General features: G+C 40.9%; 1 protein-coding gene across 4 annotated transcripts in view; it reads right to left on the reverse strand.

Annotated features, from left to right (window-relative positions):
• The window catches only part of CRACD (capping protein inhibiting regulator of actin dynamics), a 130,068-nt gene extending 106,150 nt beyond the window's left edge, over positions 1–23,918 (reverse strand). For 2 of the 4 annotated variants that reach the window (XM_054632673.2, XM_077177506.1), the window contains exon 1: positions 23,766–23,918. The gene's annotated coding sequence lies outside the window, so the exon portion shown is untranslated. Of the gene's footprint in view, positions 1–23,100; positions 23,120–23,486; positions 23,740–23,765 lie in introns of those variants that run through there. The other 2 variants (XM_077177508.1, XM_077177510.1) reach the window with 2 other exon arrangements.
• Between the last annotated feature and the right edge of the window lie 2,234 nt (positions 23,919–26,152).

Consider the following 26,152-nt stretch of genomic DNA (forward strand, 5'->3'; position numbering starts at 1 on the left):
GGATTACCATTCTTCAAAACAGAAAGTATATGCAGAACAACAGCAGTTAGAGGCAGACTGATCAAATGCTTCTTTTGCTTGAAGTGCCATTATATGGCAATTTAACACAGCACTGAGTAAACTGGGACTAAAGGAAGGTACACAAGGCAACCTCTGTAAAGCCTGAAAATCTACTTGTTCTGCTAATAAATGTTTAAATTATATCAATAATAATAAATCAATGAAACATTTAAACTGTTAGGGTCTTTTGAACCGCCATTGATGTCACTAAATACTCTGCTGAGCAAACGCAGTTTGGTTAATAAAACAATATAAATTTACCTCTCCCATCAGGTTGTGGGTGGTTATTTCAACATCCTTCCTCTCTGCTGAGGCACTGGCAACTCTATGCCTGTGGTTTGCTGGAATTTCAGCAATTTCAGCTGACAGAAAGTGTTACAGTGAACAAGGCTTTATAACCTCTCTGAATTCTTCCACTTTCTAGCAAAAGCTTTGCACTCACCCACCTTTATTTTTGTCACAGTTGCTAGGATGCCTTGGCGACAGACACCAGAAATATCTATGATTTGGAGACAAAGCTGGAGGCAGGTGTAATCCACACCAGACCAAAAGGAGGGCAGGAGGCCCCTGCCAACAATCACTTCACCAGCAGAGATCCCTTGCAGCAGCAAAAGCACTACCTGGGATAGAGCAAATTCACTTGCTACCATCTCAGACTCTGCAGCTCACCTGCCTCAGAAGGAACAGATCCAGCCTCCCACCACTGGGGAGGAAGGAAAAGTGCCTCTCAATTTGGACACCCACCTCAGCCAATAGCACTGGTTACACCCTGCAGGCCTTTCCCCTCCTTGCTCTTGGTCATCCTACTGAAGCAGTAAAAATAGATTGTGGACCTTATTGCTCAGGGCTGTGCTAGCTTCAACTGCAAAATCTGCCTCTTGCCTGGGGTGTTACAACCAGACACCACAAGCCTTTACAGAGGATCAGAGCTGGCCCAAATAGCTTCCAAAGACCCCAGTGATGCTTCCTTGGTGAAGCTCACGCAGATGCTGGCAGAGACTGTGCTAGAAACAAAGCACAAATGATGTATGCAGTTTTTTGAAGAGCTCGCACAAAGAGGGCTTTTTCTTTTAAATGTTGCTCATAGACTTCTGCATTTTAAAAGTCAATCACAATCAGGCAATTATTTAGAATGAAATATAATTTTTCTGGGTGATTAATGAAAATAATTTCATTAAGTGTTAAACATCTGTTTTGAAGGAACTGCCCCTTATTTACATAAAATCTGTGTGTCATTCTACAAAATGAATGCTTTCTCTGCTAACAGTGTTGTAGAGGAAGAGGTTTGTTGCATTGGATTCATACAAACAACCTTGCTTTCTTCACGTTCTCATTGAAAGAAATTTTACTGCCAGACTGACTGTAGTAAGAAAATCACAATGTAATGCTACACCACAGTTAAAAATCCTTTTGGCCTCTAATGTTAGACAGAAAAATGATTCTGAGAATAAAAGAACAGATGCTGACAGCCATAGCAATTCTTGATGCTCATGCCAGGAAGCCATATTTTTTTTGAAAAGGCTATTCATAATGTGAATAGTGCTTCATGTGAAGAGAAGTCTACTATAAAAGACAGTATATATTTGTAGCTAAAGGGATCCCCCCCAATTGATTGAGGGACCCATTGATTTCTTTTCCCCCTTTATCCAGATTTATTTGTTTTACAACCTCTTTTTCTTACATTAGCTGCTTCAGTGCTCTGAACACTTCTTTTTTATACATGCTGCCTAAAACAACAAACACTAAGCAATTCTTAATATAAATGGGGAAACGTATTAGCAGACTGGTATAAGAATCCACGAAATGTAAACTTTTAGGAGATGAAATTCCAATAAATCTGACTATATATTCTTTTTTGAACTAGTTTTCCCCCTAAAGGCATCCACCATTGCTGACCCCCTCATGCCCTGAAAGAGAAGCATCAGTTGTAGCACTAGTGTAGATAGACAACAGAAGCCTTGGCAGTGTTTCCAATCATGATATCCAGACTAGACAGCATTGACAAAAAGATCAGATTTTCCCAATCTACAAAGAAAACAAACATGGCCAGGTACCTCCTCATTTGGTGGTGTATCCTGCACTCTGTGCATAGCAGGACTTTATTACCAAGCTATGCCAGCTGTACCTCAGACACAGAGAGCGTTTCTCCTGCCCACGTCTGCTCAGTTGGAAAGGCTGCTCCCAGCAGCAGAAGCAGCCTTTCCAACTTCTGGCACCATCCAGACCTGGACAGCAGGCTGGTGCAGGTCAGAGAGCACAGAGGTGGCAGCCCAATGAAGTTCCCCACCCAGACAGCAGAAGGAAGTTCATCCCCTTGGTGAAAAGAAGAGGGAATATCCTTCTTACACTAACTGAAAATGTCCTGCCACCCTGTATTGCCAGCAGCTGCAAATCTGCATGGGCAGCCATGGAGCAAACCAGCTGGGCTTGGCCATTGCAGCCGTGCACACACTGCTTTTCAAAAGTTGCAGTGCTTTAGGAGGGGACCTCCAAGCTTTGCTGCTCCAGCATCTCTTCCCCAGTCAAAGCTGGAGATGAACCTCCTTGTTTCCCACAGTCAAACACCAGAGCAAAATGCTCTTCTTTCCCACACAGCCCTGGCAGCTGCATCTGCAAGATTCCACTCCTGAGCTGCAGGAGACTCATGGCTGAAATAATCACTGCAAGAGTTTCAATGTATAAAGAATGAACAACTTCATAAGGGCTGAATAATGGCAGCTAAGACAGGATCAAAATATATATTTAAAAGAAAGTAGTGTCATGTTAAGGTGACACTTTCAAAAAGACTCACATATAGGAACTGAGCTGAACTGTGTAGGACATTAAAAATTCGCACACAAAATCGTTCTCTCTTTCATCTTCTCCAGTAACTCTACATTTCCTTCTTTACTTCCACACATCACTTCTCTTTAGCAGTTACTACAAACGTTTGACATGGATAATGTAAATTATAGAACTAGATTTTACATCACAGTATGAAGAAAAAACACATCTTTAAAATTAAATTTTAGAACTTAATGTTCTAAATTACTATCAGTGAACAATCTCCTGATTTAACCAAAAGTGTATCCACACACTGGGTTCACATCTTCTGCTTTCTGAGTTTAAAAATATCACTAGAAAATCTGAAATGCACAGAAAAACCTAACTAAAGATTTGTTTCTCTGAACCTGCTGAAGACTTCTGTCCTACTCCTTTAAATACACAGAAAAACTTATTAGAAGGACTTCCCCTGATAGAAGAAAAGTTGTCTTCATAAACATTTACCATGCTGAAATCAAGCCAGCAAAAATCCCAGAAACACATATCTGGGATAACTGGTTCATGATAAATGACTTCTGTTTCGTACAAGGTGACAATTATGTAAAGTGGACACGAGGACATTGCCTATTCTCTGTCACATAAGCATGCATTTTCTACTGAATTCTGAGATGCCATGTTCACTGCAAAACAGACAGTATGCTTTCTTTTTCAAGAGTTCTTTTGTGGAAAAACAGCCTATTAGTCTGCACTTGAAATGGAGCATTTTACAAAAGCAAAAAAACATCAAAAATCATCTCTCATTTATCTGGATAGAAAACTGACAATGTTGGTAAATTGCTGAGTAAGCTGATAACCTTTTAGAAAGCTCAGGCAAACAAAAGGTTTGAACAACCTTGCTGCCCACCAAGAACAAAAAAATCATTTTTATATGGCACATTTTTGATGCCTGTCCTGATTTGCTACCCAAGCCTGAAGTCCATACAAGTGGCATTGTGACTCTGTCCTTAGGGTGACAGAATGCATTCATTTAGATTCCAGTTTGTCATACAGCACAGTCTCGTGCCCCAGAATGGCTTGATTTAGTCTGTTTCTAGTGCAGCACAATGGCTGCTTTCAACAACAAAACATTGTTTTGTTTTTGAAAGCATATAATGTTTTCTGACATTATATTTTGTTAACTTGGTTTGCAAAGAGCCAACTTGAAATGATTGCTGTGGATGGAAAGCACACAGGACAAATGGGGCTGCTTGACAGCAAGCCTTCCCTTGAGAGTGGCTTACACACACACTCCAAATTTTGTAACGTGTCACATTTAATCTGTAATGTGCATAGCAAATCACTTGAGCACAAAAAATGTCATATAAAACCAGTAATGGCTTATGATGCAGGTTACAAAGTCTGCTGGTTATCCCCACAGTTTTGAAAGTTCTTCATTTGCAACGAGCTTCTGTGATTCATTTGTCACCTTGCACCATTTTCTTTGCATACCTTTGTCTTATTTATTGCATATATTAGATGGTTGTCTCAGGCATGAAAAAGTAAAAACAGAGTGTTTCAGTAGTCTAGCAATGCTGGATACATAGGATCTGTAAAAAACATACTCCTTATACAATGCAGCATCACTAATCCATTGAATCCTGGGGACCATTCCAAATCTTTTCAGAGTAGATGGAGATCTTCAGAAATCAAGCTAAAGCACAGATGTTTGAATTTCAATACCAGGAAATCTTTGAGTGAAAAATAAATAAGTCACTGTTATTACCAATAAGATCCAATGCAAAGACTCACTAATCCTCAACATATGCCAGGACACTGTATTGGCAGGAAAATATGCCATACTTTATTATGAAGGTAGGAAGAGAAGATGCCAGTTTCTGCACAGAAATTGCTAAGAGGGCTAGGGATTAATTTTAAAAAATTCTGATGTTCTTCTGAGTTTATGGCTTAAAGCTGATGCTCCAAGTTTTCTGCCTTAATCTAGGTTTGCTTAGTCAACTCATTAATCCTTCAGCAAGACAAGAGAACACTTTCTAGGAAGTTGGTTTCTTTTTTGTTTCCTCTTTAGAGACAAAGTCAGCTTGAGGTCAGCATAGCTCAGATGATTTCTTGCTCCCAGGCATATCACTGAGACCTCTTTTTTTGTTTTAGACAATACATTAAAAATCTGGCTTGGACTGTCGTAACTAAGTCATCACTTCTTATAAGTCCTAGCAAGGAGCAGATCCCTCTTCATCTACCAGCCCAGAATTCTTGTCTGAGTCAAGCCTTGTTGTCTCCTGTACTGACCAGAGAGGGCTGCTGCTTTATTGGTCTGGCCCAATGCAGCTCCAGCCTCACTGCTGACAGAGGCCGTGCTGGCACACTGGACACTACCAGAATAAATACATCATGCATATGAAACATGGGCATGCACAGGCACATACAAATACATAGCCTAAGATGCAAGAACATCTCCAGGGTCCTCTCTGCTTTTATGTATGTCTCCAAGATACATTTAACTCCAGCTGCACACCACCAACAGATGACTTTGAGAAGCTGAGAAGCACAAAGGCATTAAACAACGTAACCAAATTTTCAAGGTTCCAGATGAAGCAGTACAGCTGTTGATGCATATATTTTCACAGATAATCAAGCAGAAGAACAATAGTTAACTGCTTGGTCTAAAACTACACGTGCATAAAAGACAAAACTACAAAAAAGTCTTTTTGACTCTAACCTGGTTCTACATTTGTCAGATATGACCTGCCTGATATTCCTCATCTGTTCACTTAATGTCATGAGTCCTTTGCCATCCCCCACTGGGCATTAAATCACTTGTATTGCTTTTCTTGAATGTACACATATATAAGATTTGTCTGCAAGAAAAGGAAAAAATAGGATAAACAGTGTATGTACTTTAAATTTTATGCAACCTCAATCAGTTACAAAACAACTTCAAGTATAAAAGAGAACAGAAATAAAAAATTATTCATGATACTTTTCAATTTAGTCAGTTTTAAAATATCTTCTCAGATCAAACTGTCACCCACTTTTCTGAAAGCTTTCTTCTGAAGCAGGAGAAGATAGATCTGGGTGAGTATTATTCTTCAGCAATTAGTAGGTGCAGAAAAAAAATGCACCACTTGCCTGAAAGACCAGACCTATTTCTTGTGATAACCATTTCACTTTTCCTTTTTTTAATAAGGGTTGGCTTTTCCAAGAAGCCTACCGCTATCCCACTGATGAAAAAAACCAAAATCAAAATAGTCTTCCTGGTTACATTATTAATGTGGGGAAAAAAGGGCAATGTTTAGAAAACAGCTCTTTATTCCCACACACACGCACAGGAGACTCCAGCCCTTCTGTATATACATCCTAGAGTTCTGTATTATTCTGTATTTTCTAAAGCATTGGAAACATCTTTTCTCACTGCCAAATGTAAGCTACCTCCACACTTACTCTTCCTTACTCCAGTACCTTAATCCCAGGCTCTTGTCAATGGGAGATGTGCCAGTTGAGAGAGAGCAGAGTACTGCCTTACAAGGGTAGGCAGGAAGAGGAGCATGCCTTCCAGTAACTGGGCACACAACGTGACCAGCCCCCACTGCCAGTGAGGTTCAGTCCCGCCAAGGTCAGGGGCAAAGAGGACATACACCCTTTATGCTCCTGAAAGTAAATGGCTGGGCTAAACCTTCCACACAAGAGGAAAGGTTGCCATTTTGTAATGAATATGAACCGGCATAAAAACATCAAAGCCAACTCTAATAACTCAGAGAGGACCAGCAAATGAGGAGAGATTAAGACCATAAGTTGGAGGACCTGGCTACAGGACACAAAGCATCCCTCACACTGTTTCAGCTGCCCTGTCCAGACACCAGACAAGCAGAGAAAGGTTCTCTTTTTCTGATAGACCAGGACAGCCCATTGTGTGTTTGCTGTATTTCCTCTGCAGAATAATGATCTTCACTCAGAAGTGTTTTAATTGGACAGTGTGAATGACAGGTCCAAATTCCTTCATTGGTAGTTTCTCAATGGACCCAACACTTCTGATGATTAGCAGAGTGCTACCCAAAAGTGCCTGCATAGCCTTTGAGATAAGGCATAACTGGGAGCAGCACAACTCAGCCAGCTGTGAACCCAGAAGTGCATGTCCTCTCCTTAGAACAGTGCCCACAACCTGAGGCTGTGTAGAAATCACAGAATGATTAAGATAACGGGGGACCTCTGAGATTATCAAGTCCAACCTTGGACTGGTCACCACCTTTTCAACCAGACCATGGCATGGAGTGCCACATCCAGCTGTTTCTTGAACACCTCCCCAAATGGTGACTCCATCACCTCCCTGTGTGCAGTCCATTCCAACACTTAAGAACCCTTTCTGAAAATAAACTCTTCCTGATGTCCAACCTGAGCCTCCCCTGGGGAGCTCAAAACCATTTCCTCTGTCCTATTGGACTCATCCTCTAGTCACTTGGGAGAAGGGGCCAACCCCCACCTGGCTACACTCTCCTTTCAGGCACTTGTAGAGAGAAAAATGGTCTCCTCTGACCCTCCCTTCCTTCAAGATTAACAACCCCAGCTCCCTCAGTTACTCCCTGCCAACTTGGAGACCAGCTAGAGTTCACATTTAATTATAAGAAACTGCAAATAACCTGAAAGCTTTAATTATTGTGTTCCCTTTCCTAGCAGTGAAAACATAGTTTATATTGTGGGGGGAATATTTCTATATTGTTCCTTATTTTTCATTATGACAATAACCAGTGTGACACTATTGCTATATTCAACTGTTCATAATTAAAACACAGACAGATGTAGGAAGAAGACGCACAGAGCAAAAAAACCATCTGTTACTTTTGGGAAAAAGGGGGTAAAATCTGATTAGGTACAGTCTACTTGATTGTTTATGAACTTTGTCAGAAAAGATTTTCATATATTACAAAAGAAAAAAGCTTTGAGAGACAGATGTACCTAAACAGATGTGTGTGTATATATATATATACTATATACACCCATGTCTTTTACAAGACACAGTAATTATGTAGGTGATCAGGAAAGTATTTGCAGAAAGCAATGATAACTAGTGCCTTTGGTGGACAGGTCTGTTATACCTTATTGTGACAATTATCTAAGACTACTAAAGCCAAGCCTGTGTCCTACATAGTGTATGTGACCTGAGAATGCTCTTTATGTCCTTCAGATATGAAAACAATCTGTAAAGGACTCATTGTAAATGTCTTTATGAATGGATCTGTAAGAGCATGTGAAATATTAAGATGCAAATTTAATAGTCCTTTAACATACATTAGAATTTGTAAAGAAAACATTCTCCATATTCTGTGTTATTTTCTACATATACTCTACACATAGAATTTTTTGTATTCTAATGTCTCCCTAAAAGACATTAGAATTTATAGAGAAAAATTCTTTTTCCTAAAGCAAAATATTCTACCCTACCAATCTGCTATCTGATATAATAGTCATATGATATGGATGATCACTGGATGATCCTTAAGGTCCCTTTCAACCCAAACCATTCTATGATTCTATGGTCACAATGTGCTTGAGTTCGAAGCGTCAAATCCTTCTAGCATGTATTAAGCTATAATTTGTTAGAATATTAAAAAACCAATGTATTAAGTATGGTAATTAATGCATTAAATAATAGCAAAAATACAGGCAGTAGAGAGATAATCAATGAATTGGATTTGCCTTAGGCACTACTTTATTACACTCTTTCAAGATGTTTTCACGTGAAGCAAAAGAATAAATAACTTACACAGCAAAAACATTTCATTTCATAACGTGAACTAGTTTTGCATTCCTCCTGTAGACATGCTGCATAAAAACAAAGAAAATATCCCCTTTGTAAACAGATGTGTATTTCTATTGGCCTTGCTATTTACTGTGAAGTCTGCTGTGAGGCACAATGTTTATTTACACACTAAAGCACTGGGATGAACCTGAGTTTCACTGTCAGTCCCAGCGTTTCCTCCATCAGAAAACAATTTGGGTTTAGACCAACCCATTTCCCCAGACACAGAACAGATGTACACATTGAAAGTAGAAAATACTAATGAATAAGTTTGTATGGCAGAATTAATGACTGTTGATGAACATTAGTTCTTTAAATATTTAGAAAATAAGGAATATTTTACAAGGAAAATCAGGGATATTTACTTGTCTTTTCCTAAATTAAAAATAAAAAAAATTTGAATATTTTGACACTGGAATCCCAAGGGAGATGTAAAATATTAGTGCAGCTTGTAGGAGATAAAAGAAAAACAAGAATACCAATTATTTTTTGAGAAAAGTCCATGTCAAATATGACTAAATTGTATGAAAACTTAAAGAATGAGGCAGTATGTATAGCACATTGGCAACATCTTTGGCATTCCCTCATCAGAAAAAGGGAAAATAATAAATTAGGCACAAGTTATAAGAATAACAGCAGCTTAGAAAAAGTACCATGGTCGGTCAAGCGGAGACAACATATTTGGCTGACAAGAAAGCAAATCTATGTGCAGCACAGAGCTGCTTCTCCTTTTAACCTTTTACAAAGTAACCAGAGCATTTTGTGGGGAGGATAAAAGCTGCTGGCCGGTGGAGTCATCCTCCCACAGAGGCATTCCCTCATGCCCGGCAGCGCTTCACTGCCTCTCCATCAGCTGGGGACCCGCCACTGGGCCAGGGCTGTGAGGGGTCTGTGCAAGGACAGAAAGGGGTCTCATACTTTACTTTTATATCAGAATTGTTGCCATTTAAGTAAGAAAGCTGTCTTGTCATTTATTGTTGATCACTTCTGCATTTCACCCATACATAAAATAAACGTATAATTTATCAGGGGGATCCAGATTTAGCAGCACAGACCAAGAAATTACCTCGAGAATTACCTGAAGTGGCAACCTGCTGTTTTAAAGCCCAGTCTCTGTGCTTTCCCGCTGCTTTCTCCCCAGTCTGACCACACACACCAGATTACATGACTATCAACTGAACAAAAAGCCAGCATACTTCTTTATCTGTGGGAATGATGAAGGACCAAACAGAGCACACAAAATTTATAGCCTCTTTCTTGTACATCATCCTGTGCAAGTGAAGTTGTCCTCCCTATTTTTTTAAACCTACGAAGCAGCTGCAAGTTAATTTATTTACTTCTGGCATTATTTTAATATCACTGATCAAGCAGCCTTCCAGATCTTGGCAACAGTTAAAAAAGCCCAGCAAAAAAATACCACGGAGCCAGAGCTCTGTCCAAGCACAAAATGTCTCTAACCAGTCATGAGGCTCTTGATAAAGAGTAAAATGAAAGGACAAAGTTGATGCCACTGTCACCCATGTCTAGGATACACAAATGGAAGCTTCTGTACCCTACACCAGTAACAGGTCTGGTAGAAGATTTATGCAAAAGTAACAAAGAATAAAACACTACACTTTTCTGAAGTTCAAAGGCATAAGATATTCATTCTACTACTAAATAAAAAAATACACAAAATGCAGTTACTTAAACCTATGGATTCACCACATAAGCATTTCAGCATATCAGTGACATTTCATTCCTGTTCTAAAAACCTTCATTTCATTCCTATTCTAACCTTCATCAGAAGTCAAGAGCTGACTACCAAACACCTGCAGTTGTTTGCAGCCATCTGTATCTGCTTCCCGCTTCACAGGGGATCTCTGGCAGTGTTTAACAGAAATATCAAAGGTAAACATCACTGGAATGTTTTTGAGGGCAATCTTTGAACAGTAAAAGAAGAAAAGAATTCACTTTCTGTTGGTTACCAGATACAGAAGACTACAAAGTGCCAACACATGGCATAATCAGTCTGTATTTTCTTGATTTAAATCACCCAATGAAAAGCCTGGAAACAGCTATTGAGGGTTTAATTGCTCTCCTTTTTTACTGAAACAGAAGATTGGTTCCCATCCCTATATACCAAGATGTTAAAAAAAAATTAAAGCTTCTTGAAGAAATTAATGTCTTCAGCTTCTTACCTCTCTAAGAAAAGTCTGACATCAGTTATCTTCCTACCCATATCCTGGTAACCACTGCATGATTCTAATCAATGTAGCTTATTACTTACCATGCAGCACCACTAAGTATTTTTGGTTTATTTTGAATATTATAAATTATTACAAGTTTAGGGCTTACTTATTGACATTCTATAGCTTGCTTATTGTAATTTCATAACTCATTGTAACAATGAGTTTTTTCTGCAACTTTGTAAGATAGTTTAGAAGAAAGGATCAAGCTGCCTTTTTTCTGCTGACTGACACCAAGAATGCAAGGTTCTACAAATGTAACTAAAGGGGCTTTAAAAAATCATGTTTACACTCAGGAAAGGGCATAAAACAGGTATCCAAATGTTCTCTTTGTTTGCAGACTGATAGGTTAGAAAAACTTCCGAGCTCAAAGTCACAGGAGAGAGCTGAAACTTGTAAGTGACAAGAGAGCAATGAGAAAGTGCAATTAATTGGGAGAAGAGCAAAGCTGGCGCTGCGGTCCCCGCAGGCACAAGAGGCAGAGCAGAATTCAGCAGGAGCTCCAGCCACGGAGCCCAGAGCCCAGAGCAAACACACCCAAAGCAGCACACGTGAAGGTCACCAGATAACAGCCTGCATGATTAAACACAGCCAGAGCCCTTCCCTGCACCAGTCCCCAGGCAGCCTTGTCTTGCCTCCATTTGTAGGTTTACTTGTGAGGGTACAGCTGTCTATGCCTTTAAATATTGACAGCAGCCACCTTCCCCGCCGGATCAAATCTCAGATGTGAAACCACCGATGCTCTTCAAGACACAGCAATAAACACGTACATAGAGGAGTAACTCATGCTCCCCAGGGGCTGAGCTGACTCCACCATGTCCTCATAGACCTCACTTTGCAGTGTGTCATACACACACACGCTCCTTTTGCCTCTTTCCTCAAGCAAATCTGGCCCCACTCCAGTGAGCAAGTATAAAACCTTGCATGCACTGCTCCTGCTCCCATGCTGGCACGTATTTCTCCCTGCTGAAATCCCTTCTCCCAGCACTGGCACCTTAGGATGGCAGTGCAGTGGGCTTGCTCTTTAAGTAGCTGCTGTAAGGCTAATATTTACACAAGGACTGCAGAAATTAGATTAGGCAGGCTACTGCTGGTCTATAAAATTATGATGCATTAAGTGGTTTCCCTAAATTGTTATTTGGGATAAAAATTAATTCTATTGTGTATTACATTATATTCAACAACATACTTGTGAATTTATATGCACACACCATTACTGTGTTATATTTTAATAAACACATTATTCTATAATTCAATATCTCCTAATAATTACAACTGCAAATGTAGGACCAAGTTTTACAAAACTGCTATTAGTGCCAGAATTCTTTCTGCACTTGTATCTTTTTTGAAGATAAAAAGAAAAAAAAAAAAGCAGGATTCTTGGGGAGTGGGAGTTATTTGTTCATTTGGAAGAGAGAATTGAAGGGAATTAACATGATTCACAAAATGACAAAAAACAAAGCCAAGTCAAAGCATTTCCTATTATTCCCATTTTCCTTCTGTTTTATTGTGAATCAAGCAACTTCATTGTCTGAAAATGCTGAATTTACAGTATTCTAAAGCTTTAAATTATGAACTCAATATTTTATCCTAAACCATACAGCACTGCAAAGGTGAAATGAATATTAAAAAAAAATATTTGTCAATAGTTTTTTTGTTTGATTTTTTCCTCTCCCTACTAGAAATCAAGGTTGAGATTTGGGGGTTGCTTTAGGAATTATTTTTTTTAAGCAAACCAGTCCAATTCCCCTCGTATTCACTTAGAGTTACCTAATTTTTTTCAAAAACTCTTATTTTAACATTTTGTTGTAAAAAAATCCTAAATGTCTCAGTTTAGGTATTTAGAACATCAACTGCTTTTCAAAAAAAAAGTAAGAATATTCATTATTTGGCTAACTCATTCTGAGGTTTGAAGCCTTTTGACAGGACAAGAAGACACAGACTCAAGCCATGCCAGGTTGGACATGTTTTCTCTCAAACAGTCATCAAGGATTGGAATGGGCTGCCCAGGGAGGCAGTGGAGCCACTGTCCCTGGAAGTGTTCAAGAGACAACTGGATGTGACACTTAGTGGCACGATCTAGGTGACAAGCCAGCAAACTGGCCACGGTGTTCCGTCAAAGATTGGCCTCGAGGACTTTCCAACTTGAATAATTCCATGACTCTATGGCCCAAATAAAGCAAATGCATTAGAGGAAGAGTAAAGTGAATTGCAGGCAGTGGCTATAAAGAACATAAGAAATCTTCCTGTCATGCTCTGCCCAAAAAAGGCAAAACACTCCACGAATGTACCCAATGGCATAAATACACAATATTGCACCCAAAACATCACTTATATCAACAATAACAATAATAATAATTTAAGAATTAACAGGTTAGAGAACTGAAAAACTGAAGCTGACCTAACGGGCAGTTGGACAACATTTTTTCTTCTTGTTCAGAAACAAAGGCTTGATTTATGCCACAGCAGCCATGCTCTGCTCTGCAGACCAAATGATTCATTTCCTCACAAACCTTTCTGCTGCAGTCAGTATTGTATCATCAGAATGCCATATGCAGGCTCTAGCCATGCAGAGCCAGTCACGGTTCTACAGTATAAGAACACCTAGAATTTATGGAACATATCTTTAGCTCTATAAAAAACAAATATTAAATTATACTACTTATTATAACTCTCCAACTAAAGCAGCCTCAAACTTAAGAATAACAGCTCCTAGCAGCTACATAACATGAAAAGGCAGCAGTACTACTAATGTGGGGAGCTTGCATTAGTGGTTTACACGTGGTAAAAGTAATGAAGGAAAATTTGTACAAGCTATACAATAATCACAGTCATAACCAACAGCAGAGTCCATAGCACCACCTGTAAAGAACTGATTGCATGTACATAACAAGAGAGTCCTTGCTTGGGCTTTTGTGGATTTACTGCTGGACACCTGGACTCTGCCATGCATTACAGAGTACTGCTTTTGTTGCCATGGGCAACAAAGTTTTCCATAAACAAATGCACACGACAAATTTGATACCCAGTTTAGTCGTGTGCCTGGGCAAAACTGAGTTTGGTCCCTGGGAGAAATGGGGTTAGACACCTGTGGTCAGTTGTGCTCATGCCACAGATTTGTAGCAACACAAAAGAAAGCAAATCTCAGAGAGTCAAAGGTTCCCAAAGTTCAGAAGTCATCAGTGGAACAGACTGGTCATGGGGCCAAAAGACCTCCAAGGGAAGGGTTAACACTGCAGAGCAGACTGGAGGCAAGGAGGATATTTTTAACCCATCTGACAGAAGTAAATATGCGAGATTATAGCAAAAACATGGTCAGTAATATTTAGTGTCCAACTTAAAATATCTACACTTGCTTTTTTGAGACTACTTAATGCTATGTAGTTATTAACACATTTAAAATACAACTGTTAACTGCAGTCAGTTATAATGTTCAGCAATTCTATTAATTGGATTTGATTGAAATTATTAAAATTAGCTACAACTTCTAACTGAGGCACATAAAAAGTGGAGAATATAGAATTTAGGACCACATGAACTCAGGTTAGCTCAAGGGATGCAGAGGTACACAGAAAACACATAGAGATGGAAAGTCACTGCAGCAACAACTGGAGTTTCTTTAAGGTATATAGCCTTAGATTCACATTCATGTATTCCATGTACATTTAAGAGACTAAAAGAACGGCTTGGGTAGAAAAGGACCCTAAAGATCACCTAGTTCCAGCCCCTCTGCCATGGGCAGGGACACCTTCCACTAGACCAGGTTGCTCAGAGTCCCATCCAAACTGACCTTGAACACTTCCAGGGATGGAGCATCCACAACTTCTCTGGGCAACCTGTTCCAGTGCTTCACCACTCTCACAGCAAAGATTTGTTTTCTAATATCTAAGTTAAACCTTCTCTCAGTCAGAAGCCATTCCCTTTTTCCTATCACTACATGCTCTTGTAAGAAGTCCCTCTCCATCTTTCTTGTAGCCTTCCTTCAGATGCTGTAAAGCCAAAATTAGGTCTCCCCAAAGACACCTCTTCTCCAGGATGAACAATCTCAATGGTCTCAGCCTTTCTTTGTATGAGAGCTGCTCTCTCCCTCTGGTCATCTCGGTGGCCCTCCTCTAACTGGTCCATGTCCTTCCTGTGTTGGGGACCACAACTGCTTTGGATGCAGCCCAGGACATGTTTGGCTTTCTGGGCTGCGAGTGCCCATGGTTGGGTCATGTCCACCCTCCCCTCCACCAACACACCCCCAGGTCTCTCTCAGCAGGGCTGCTCTGGATCTGTTTATCCCCAGCCTGTGTTGATACCCAGGAATTGTGCTGACCCAGGTATGGCACCTTGTACTTGGGTGTGTTAAATTGTGTGAGATTCCCATGGGCCCCCTTGGAATGTCCTGGTCCCTTTGGACAGCATCCTATCCTCCAGGTGTGTCAACAGCATCACTAAGCTTGGTGTCATCTGCAAATTTGCTGAGACTGCATTCCATCCTAGTGTGTACATCATCAATGAAGACAAATAGCACTGGCTCCCATATGGACCACTGAGAGTCACCACTGGTCACTGATGCCCATCAGGGCTCTGGATTAAATGGTCCAACACATTCCTTATTCATCTAGCACTCCCCCCCCTGAAAAAATCCATCTCTTCCCAGTCTAGATATTGTGAGGGATCACATCAAAGGCTTTACAGACAAACTCTTCAGCAAAAAAAAACCAACGTTTGACTGCAGTAGTGAAGGTTGTAGGACACCAGAGAAATTACTAAATGTCTCAAACCAGCTGGGAAGCGGGAATTGCTGGGGCAACAGAGTCAGTTCTGTGTTTGTGGAACAATGCACTGCTCCACATCCCAACCCCACTGAACCTTGGTCAGCCTCTGGTCTGGTCCAAAACAGCAGCCTGACCTCATGGCCTGTGGTGAGCCCCAAAATGATGCCAGCCACATCCAAGAAATGCTAAAGCACAGCCTGGGGGAGGGCCCAGCAGACCAGGGCAGAAAAAAGGACAGCAACACATGCTGAGCTGGCAAGATCCACTGGATCCTAGGGTGGTGATTTTACTCCTTTCTTTCTTTGTTTCTTCTCCAACTATATTGGAAACCAGACTAAAAAATACCAATCAATGCCTTAGTGCCTTGTTGTGTCTGGTTAAGTTACAGTTCACCAAGTTAAAGTTAACTAAGTTTGTGAAGTGCCTTACTTTTTCTGGATGTTGTTTTAAAAATTGCCAAGTACATTATTCTACCAGAAAGTTCTAAAATTTGCAAGTAAAAATTTGCTGTCAAATTCCCTGAGAATTTTGTTCTTTCTCCCATGTATCACCCAGAGTGAATCAAATTACCTTCTGCTAAACCTGCTGAGTGAGCCAGGGCATTACAAAGGTGAGTTCTCAAACCAGACAAGCTGCAATTTGTAAATAAGCACAGCGCAGATAAAATGAGGCAAAATGCAGTCTAGCAACCAATGCCATTGTCACAGTTCTGCGTGACAAAGAACAGCATTCGACATCTTGTCAGAGTCACAAAGGGGTCTTCAGCTTCTCTTTCATCCTGACAATATAGAATAGTCCCACAAAAACACCTGGGCTGAGAAAGAATCATTTCAGTGACCCTTCTGGCTTACAGCCCATCTGCCTCTTACTGGTGCAGCCTCTGTCTGGAAAGGCTCCTGAAGAGTGCCAGGAATGGGGAACTTTAAGGCATTAGGAATCTATCCTTTAACTGCTGGAAAGGGTTCAAGCAGGCAGGTGCACGAGGGGATGTACCTTGGGCCAAATGGAGCCTTCACATCTGAAGTAACAGTTGTGTGCTCCAAAGCTCACCTACATTGTTTTTTTCCGGCCTCCCATCCAAGGAAACACAATAACCCGAAGCACACAGTTTGTCAGATATCAGGTGTTGGTATCAGGCTACCAGATCCCAGCAACTCGTGACAGTGTTCAGCAGGCTGTGTGGGTGGCTGAAAGATTAATCTACTTGCCAGAAAAAACACAGCAGGGCTCTTTAGTACAACCCACCCTTGCGCTGTCAACAGGGGATGTTGGAACAGAGTGGTTGGGAAGAACATCAAAACCCACTTGTATGAGCTGAGGGTGTCTGTCCTTCCTCCAAACACGAGCAGTGGATGAAGCAATGACTGCCAAAGCTTCAGGGCTGAGAGCAGTACGGCATGGTTCATCATCATAGCCCCCAGATGGGCCGGCGTAGGCTACTGCAAAATATCTACCAAGCCTGGAACAGGATCCGGAAAGGACAAAAAAAAATCAGCTTACTTTTTTCTTCCTCTTAGCATCTTACAACTCTGACAGCTCTGTGAAGTTCTGGCACTTCCTTTCTTTCACTTGTCAATCTCAAAAAAACCACAACAAACAAAAAAACCCAAGAAAACCAAAATAAATTGAAAAATGCTTCTTTTACATCTTTTGTTTTGCTCACCCACCTAAGACCACTATGGTACAGAATAGTCTCTACATTCCCAGCACTGATTGCTGGAGTAACACATGGTCACTCTCCATTTGAAAAGACCAAGAAATCATTTATGATGGGTCTCCTAAAGCACAAATGCTAAGATTTAGAAGACAATGTAACCTTAGGAAGAAAGACTCTGCAATAGTCTCTGTCACCCTGGTTTATAAGATTTTCTAAGCCTTCTGATGTTGACATTCTTGCAGTGAACTTTCTCACACACTTTCTGTAAATAACTCATTGTTTTGCATTGCTTTATGGAGGAGGAGAGAGTTGATAGACTGTTAGTTTGACCAGTGTCATTAGAGAGGTGTCACTGTCACCCTCCAATCTGCTGTCACTTTTATAAACCTATAAATATTGGAGTCAGAAAATACACTTCCCTTTTTTCCTTCACCTTGAGAACAGCGGTGTGCTTGTGTTCTTTCGTGTCCTATAGTGACAAGTCTCCAACATAACTTTCCCAGTCACTAATTTAATCTCCTTTGGCTTTTTGTTGTCTTCTTACTATGCCAATCCCAGTTTGCAATTATTAAGGCTTCTGGTATACTGGAGCCCCTGCCAGTAACCCAACTTCCCACCTACCAGTTCACTCTGTATCCTGCTCTTAAGTCCCAGTCACCTGTCCCCAAGCCTTATCTCCCCTTCACATCCATCACATCCCATGATCATGTACTATCCTGCTGGCTGGGTTCCTTGTGACACCTGTACCCATGCCCCCTAACCTGCTCTTCCCTATGTCAGCTGGATCTCAGGCTCCTCCCAGGATCCCGGGGTACTTTCCTCCCTCACACTTCCTGCCCAAACACCAGCAGAGGAATCACTATGAAAGGAGAGAGGAATGGATGTCAGAGCTGATCCAAATGAAGAGATCACAGCAAAGCTCTGAACTGCTCTGCTCAGAGCTCTGTTCACTCTGGAGACATCACATACAGACAAATGTGCCACATGCAGCACTGGTGAGGGAACAAGGTACAATCTGATCAACACCGGGGTGCACGGATGTTGAAAATTAAAGAGATTACAAGAGACCTCAAAGAGTAATCCGTTCCACCACACTGCTCCAGAAAGAATTCAACTACATTTATGCCATTCCTGATTAATACTCAAACAGTGTTTAATGATGCCAAAATCATGAAAATCCAAACTCAGTAATCCATTCTATTGCTTCAACCTCATTATTGCTGAGCCCACTACATATCATCTGGTTGGGCACAGGCATGGACAACATTCCCTCACAACATCTTTGTGACATTAGAAAATTTTCCTGTCTTGTTAACCAGGACATTCATCATTCTTTGAGCTGAAACAACTCCAGACATTTCAGCATTCATTCATAAGTCATATATTCTAAATAGTTTAATTATTTTCATTTGTCTCCTCTGGATACCCTCCAATTCATACACTTTTTTGTTGAAGTGTGTAGCCTACCTGGACTTGGTGTTACAGTTGAGGAGGACTTCTTGTGTCTTCCACGCTGTTATCCTATCTTATGTATCACCATACAATGTTTGCTTTTATTGCAGCAGCAATTTGAGTAATCTACCATTAACCAAAGATCTTCAAAAGAATTACTGCCCAAACCCTTCCTTATACAGTTCATAACTACAATATCTTTGCCCTATTGAAAACCTTAATTTTAATTCTGTCCCCAGCATAGCCACAGTCCCCCTTCAATTGCTACTGCAGATATAGGCAAGTACCCCTGAGGTCACTGTTAAAAATACTCTGTAGCACTGTTTGTTGAATAAACATGTAATCTCTCATTTTATTTGCTAAAATTTTCACAGGTATGTGAAAACTACAGGGTTGAAAGTGTATGAAAACTACAATAGTTTGTAGACTTAGTATTATAACTTTATTTGTAGACTAGCATTTTGTAGACTTAGGACAGAAAATTTGGGCAGGCTTTCACAAAGACAGTAAAAATGAAGATGAGACAAAAGGACACTGCCTTAGCAGGATCTGGAGCCTGGCTAAAAAACAGAACAGTACCATGTTTCTGAACTGTATTAGGATTTTTTAGCAAGGCAAAACAACTAATCTAATTCTCGATTAATTAATAATTACAATAAAAATTAACATGAGTCACAAATATGTGTGATGAGATACAGAGCACATGGCTAAAATTTGCCAAAGTTATAAGCAAAAGAAAAGAGGTTCTACAACATGGAAGGCACTTTGGTTTTGTAGGCAGATGAATCCACTCAACCCAACTATCGCACATATGTGCCAACAGATACCTGAAGATTATACAGATTCTCAGGGCTTCCTATCACTATTTTTCTCATCTGGTCCAAACTGTTCCACAGATCACTGTAATTGTATCTTTTTCTTTTTTTTTTTCCTGTGCTGAAGTTTCAAATGCAGCTTTCTCAAAAGCCACAGAGAAAGACAGCATGTTACTTTGAAGAAAATCAGCTTTCTTTGAAGAGCAACATGAAAGTCAGAATTTGGTATGGTTCATTTCACTTCAATTCTTTTCATCACACTCCCTCCACATTTCAACTTAACAGTAAACATAATCCTTAACGTGCAGCATCCTCCCACAGAAGCCTTACCACAAATCACTAGACTGAGGTGCTTCATGAAGCTGCCCAAGTCTGACAGCTGACTTTCAAAACATGCTGAGTAATGAAAGAGATGGTCAAGCATGCCAGCAAAATGCACAGCAGTTTGCACTCCCAAACACTAAAGTGCGAGGAAAGTTTTTACTTATTTCCATCATTTTCCTCCTGTTATTTCTTAAGGCAACAGTGGAGAGGAAACTAAAGCTTTCACATGTGTTAGCATTAAAACAATAAGCCATTTCAAAGCAATGTTGGGATGTGAATTAAATGCACTAAAATCATCTGCATATGACAGTATTTTCTTAAATGGCCTTGTTAGAGGCATGAAACTTTTATTCCCATAATCTAGTACACAGCCTACATATATAAAGAGGAAACCAAACTATATTTAAAAATATATTGATGTACTTTACACCTTTGTAGTGGCATCTGAATCAGCTTCACTCCATGTGTGGCAAAACAGCACTGTAAGCCACTTACCCAGGATAATATGCAGCAAGATCTCTACATTTTTCTTCCCACCAAACTTAATTACCAAATCATTGTGATTTGGCTCATGCGATTCACTGGTCTTGAACAGTATTAATTTAAAAATATTTGTTACAAGTCAATTTTATTTCTTTGTAAGGCTTCACCAATATAAGTGAAAATGCTGAATGTGAAGCAAGGGTAAATGCTGTGTTCTTCTGACAAAATATATTTTAGCTCATAAAGAGAGAAGTTGTGTAATGTAGAGAGTCAAAAGGATGTAAAAGTTCCTTCAGGAAATGATGGGGAAAAAATAAGAGTAAGGTCTACAAAACAACTGATTGTTCCTTAAAGGCAGAACTCATGGAGTCTCCATGGAAACAAACAATTTTTATTCGTTACTAATTTAAATAACAGATAAAAATTTGTCCCCTCCAGTAGAAGCAGTAATGTAATTAAAGTTAACCCTGTAACTTTAGTTTGCCTTCTATCATACCACTTAACACCAATTAATTCTATTTTACATTGCACTTTATGCAACTTTATTATATCTTGTTCAAATACACTGGCTCGATGTCAAAATGCAGGTGTTTAGAGCATCTCAACATTTAAAGCATGCTGATGGCAGATATTATGCAACTACATCACCCTGAGTCTGTCGATTCCAAAAAATTTACTGTACTTTTCCAACATGCCAATAGTATGTTTACCCATTTTTGCCATGATTCTCTTATTTGGGCCTTTATGGAATATAAAGGCTGCATTGATTTTCTGGGAGGGGAAAAAAAATCCCTCTCAACAATCAGATTCAGCAATTTTCAAATATGAATAATTCAGAATATGAAAAAAAGTCTTGTCTCTTGGCTTGTGAGGACTAAAAGTCAAAACATAGTCATTCAAGCTAACACTGTCTATAAAAATTCTGTTTGTGTTAGATTTCATTCTAAAACAACAACCAAATATATTCATATTCATAAATTCATCATCACATTTCACTCAACACTTATTATGCCACGTGTTTCTTATTTAAAAAGAGCTTACCTGACACATCAACAATAGGAATACTGAAATAACTCTAAACTACATTAGTAACAGACTAATCTATTTTCAGTGACTGAGGTACCTGGCAAAACACTATTCCAAGTGACTAAGAGCCCAGGCAGAAGAAACTGCAAAAGTTATTTTTATTGCTGTAATCAGAAGTGTGAAACCAAAACGGCTGCTTTTTAGTATCTGTATTTAAAGTGAAATATTATTGCCAAACAGTATTTTTAGTATTTAATAAATTTTGTTAAGGCTTCAAGGAACCGTATGTTGAAAAAAAACCAAATGCCTTTCCATTTTACAAATGGAAATTTGTGAAATTTCTGAAATTGCCTGCATAACCTCACAAAACAACAAAATAAGACCTATAAAGGAACGAACTTTGAGGGGGATGTGGGAAAGAAAGAAAAAAGTCAATGTCTTAGCACAGGACCCAGCCAGCCATTCATACTTCAGACCAACTGTGTTTGCAACCAGTGCACTTTTAAAAATTCTGTTATACAGTATATAAATAAAAAATATTTTCTTGTAAGTGTGAAGCAATTCTCTCTAAAATGTAGGATTGCCCAAGTGGGTATTTGAAAATGGCCCTTAATTTTAGAACAGAGTGCACTAAGACAAATTTTCCTGTTGGAGAAAAGTAGACCCAATACCAACCAGAAGCAACCTCTTTGCTATGTACCATATTCACTAACAAATATTTCCACAGCAGTTCTTGCAATTATTCAACTGGAGAACAAACAAATATACAAATCACTTTTATATAAAATTTCAATACACTTCACAATGTTCAATTCAAGCTAATTGCTGCAATGAAATATTCAACCCCAAACACAATGTCTAACCTGATAAACTGATAGCAGCCAAGGAAGGGTTGAATTTGTCTATTTGATGAGTTCCTGAGCTGGATTCAAACCACCCAAAGAAAGTAATACACAGAACTGCTGGCTACTGCAGTATCAATGGCTTTGTTAAAGAAACTCATGATAACATTTACGCCTATTGATTAATGTTTTGGTACACTTACAAGACTTAATCGCCTATGCAAGGTGCAAATAGATTTATTTCAGGGATGGGAGTTTACTGGGCATGCATTACTAAATACCAAATAAAAGTCAGTTCTGGCTCTAATTTATCATCTTTAATCTGTTAAAACATGTTACTGCTATCAGCTATCTTAAATAACACAGAGTCTAAGAAAAGAGCTCTTTTAATACCATAACGTCTAAGGTACGTACAGAAAATGTGTTTGGGAAGATAACAAATTATATTATCTACATATCTATTATCGACAGAATATCTATTATTAGGCCTGTGGTTGCAAATTACTCTTCCCTTTCTCCATGGTCCCATCCCCCCAACAGCAGATCATTTTCAGTGCCATTATTGTCAGGCATATTAAATTTTCAGGATGCAGAGTTGTGGTTTCCAGGTCTCTATTTACTCCTTGAACTGTGTTTTAACTGGGCATTTTTACACTTAAAATTACAGAGCAGAGACGCAATAACAGTTTTACATCCTACAGCTACGGAGAGCCAGATTTATAACTGACTAGTGGTGACACCAGCAAAATTAATTAAAAACCCCCAAACCGTCATTCATTAAAAATCCCCTCGTGACATAGAAAAGATGCGCGTAACACACATTTCTGCTGCTGAAACAGACGTTTTCTAACTGAGGCGATGGATTTCCCATGTGAATGGGATTACCTCTGCCTTACCTGCTCCAGCTGCTGGGAAAGGCAGAGGCAGAGGGACGCGGCCCCGCCGGGCGCGGAGCGGAGCCCGCTGGCTCCGGCAGCGCGGCGGCACTTGTGTGACAAATGGCTCACGGGAGCTTGAACAAAGCGATGCTGCTCGAGAGAAGCATCGCAGGGAACAAAGTCATCTCTTTGACAGCTCCTGCTTTTTTTTCAGTGAAGCTGAAACAATACAGGACTCCCCGGGAAACCGCTAACAAAGGGGAAGCAGAAGGAATCGGAGAGAACCAGCCCAGCCATTGAATTCCGCGGCAGCAGTGAAGTGACACCTTCTGAAAATCACCCGCACGCCTCCTTACACCTTCCACCGAACAAAGGGAGCCCAACAGCGGCAGGGAGCTACTTACGGGGGGGTTCTGGCCGTCCTCCCGGCGCAGCCTCCTGCCCCTGGGCTGCTCGCCGCTGGCGTTGCCGAGCCAAAGGGCACATGTAGCGCAGAGCGGGCAGCACAAAGCGGCAGGGACAGCCCCGCACGACAGCGGGCGGCTCCGCACGGCGAACGCTCCCGGGGCGGCGAGGCCGGGATGCGGAGCCCCGCGGGAGGCTGCGGAGCTCGGTCTGCGGCGAGGCTCCCTCCCGCTCCCGGCACCGCAGCGCGGGGGAAGGGGTGGGGCGCAGGGTCCTACCTGTGCTGCCTCTCCGCGCTGCCAGGAGGACGCGCCGGTGGCTGCTGCGGGCGCGGTGCCGCCCAGCCCGTCGGATGCCGCCCCCGCCGCGGCCGCCCCATGGCAGCGCGGCCGCCGCCGCTCACGGGCGCCCCGCAGCGCCGCGCCCCGGCCGCGCCCGCATCTCCGCCCGCATCCCGCAGCGAGCGGCGCTCGGCCCCTGCTGCCGGCCAGGAAAGGGTAAAGCCGCGTCTGTCCGCATTCACCGGGAGCCAGCAGCGTTGCACTGCCCGAGGAGGAGAGGTCCGCAGCTCCAGATGCACCGCACTCTGAACCCCCGCTGGGTCTCTTCTCACAGCGAGACCGAAGTCTGAACCCAGCGCCTAGCCCGTGCTGTAGCTAGGCAAATACTTACCCCCTTAATTCACTGAAAAATAGGAAAAACTGCAAGAAACAAAACCAGAACCAACTGTCCCCCAGCACAGAAATCAGCCTCCCTTCTTTCTTATAGCCCTATACCCGGTATTTGTATCGGCTCTTCTGGGGCCCCACTCTTCCAGTTCAGCGCTCTACTGCAAGACTTTACCAGTGCTGGACAGCTGTTTCCTGAGTTTCCCAGGGTAAAAGCACATGCTGCTCTTAGTCCCATCCAGACTCTTCCACTTCTGGAACCAGCACTGGTCACGCAATTCATGATCCTCCATCACTGACACAGATGTGTTTTGTCAGCCAGCTCTCCAGATTCAGGTGGTCCCTGGAGAAAAAAGCCTCACAGCTTTAGATTTTGTCTGCTCCTTAATTTTTTGGTCCAGTCAGAAGTGATCCTTCTGATATTCTTAAAAGAAAAGGTAAGATCCATGCTGGGTTGGACCAAAGAGCTATCTTCCTCTTTTCTTTTGTCTCTGACTGTGCCCAATACCAGGGGTTTTAAAGGAAGAATATAAGTTTAGGTGGGCTTTAACTGATATTCTCCCACTCCTTAGTGAGTTATTGCTCAGTGAATTCCTGCGTCCAAGTGATATTTGTGAGAAAAACTAGTCTATGACTCCAAATAAACACTAATTGCTAGAAATCACTTTTTCACCGGCAGTCTTCTAGAGAAGACTAATCATACAAGCCCTGGGAGGCACAGTCTGTTCAGTCCCATCACAACTAAAGCCACAGTCTACAGGGTACTGATAATTCAGAAGTTTAATGCACCAGGTCTATTTAGACGGCTGTTAGGTATATTGACTGCTACTTTTAACATTTAGTGTTACATATGTATATATGGATTTATATCCAAAATATATAGACACAAAGCACCTTGATTACCAGAGCTGAATTTGGTAGCAATCCTCCAAAAGATTCAGGGGTTTTGCTGTGTTTGGCTTTACTGCTCTCTGCAGCATTTGCATGTTTTTAAGAGGTAGAATTGGGTGGTAGAGAGAGAAAACTTTAAAAGTATCCACCAGAAAAGAGGTGAATCCAGCTTTTGCCAGTTCCTTCATATCAATCAAATTGCTCAATTACATCAGACCCTTGTTAGCAAAGGTGAAACTTTTCACTTTCCTGGAGCAGGAAATAAGTATTTGGTTTTGTTTTGTTTTTTTTTTTTCTTAAGAACCAACAATTTCTGGAAAGTGATGCAATCGCAGATCTCATTCATCAAATGATGAATGGGCTTCAGGCATGCATAGCTTTAGTAGTAAGTCTTGTTCTTTGAGTTTAGTATATCTTATTATAAAAATATTAAAAATCTAGAATTTCTGTGGAGAAACCCAAACCTTTCCAGGATGTGCCATGATCACTGGAAAAGACCCAGGTCCACTAGGTGGCACAAAGAGTCCATGTAAAAGCCAGCAGCAAGCCGGGAGTGCCTTTCCTTCCATTCGGCATCTTTATGGATTTATGCAAAGCAAATGGGTACAGATAAAGATTGCAGACACAGCTATAGTCCAGCAACCCACACATGTCTTTTCATAGAGACACATTCAGATGTCAGTGGGTTCCTCTGGACTAGAAGCTCAGTGAAAATCTCCCCGAAGAGCAGTATCTGCTGCTGCAGACCTTGACTGACTCACAGCTGAGTAACCATGCTGAAACTCATTTCTGTGTTTGTATTCATGAAAATACAGCCATCCCTGCTCAGGAGCATTTAAACTGAGAAAAGCTAAGATAATTTCATTTCCCCCCCTCTCCTCCATTTTCCATCATACCATTCTACTTAGTTTAATTCCTGGGCTATCACCTTGAAATGGTAAAGGACATACAACACTGCTGGGGCAGCTCTGCTTGGATAATGTTGAGTTGGCAGCACACACAGGTGGGAGAGGCAACCACCATGATAAATTCTGAAAGTCACCCAAGTTCTAACATAGATACAACTAATACTGAGACAAAACAATGGCAATTATTTTTATACTTGT

This window comes from Agelaius phoeniceus, chromosome 4 (genome assembly GCF_051311805.1).
Source record: "Agelaius phoeniceus isolate bAgePho1 chromosome 4, bAgePho1.hap1, whole genome shotgun sequence".
NCBI classification, from domain to species: Eukaryota; Metazoa; Chordata; class Aves; order Passeriformes; family Icteridae; genus Agelaius; species Agelaius phoeniceus.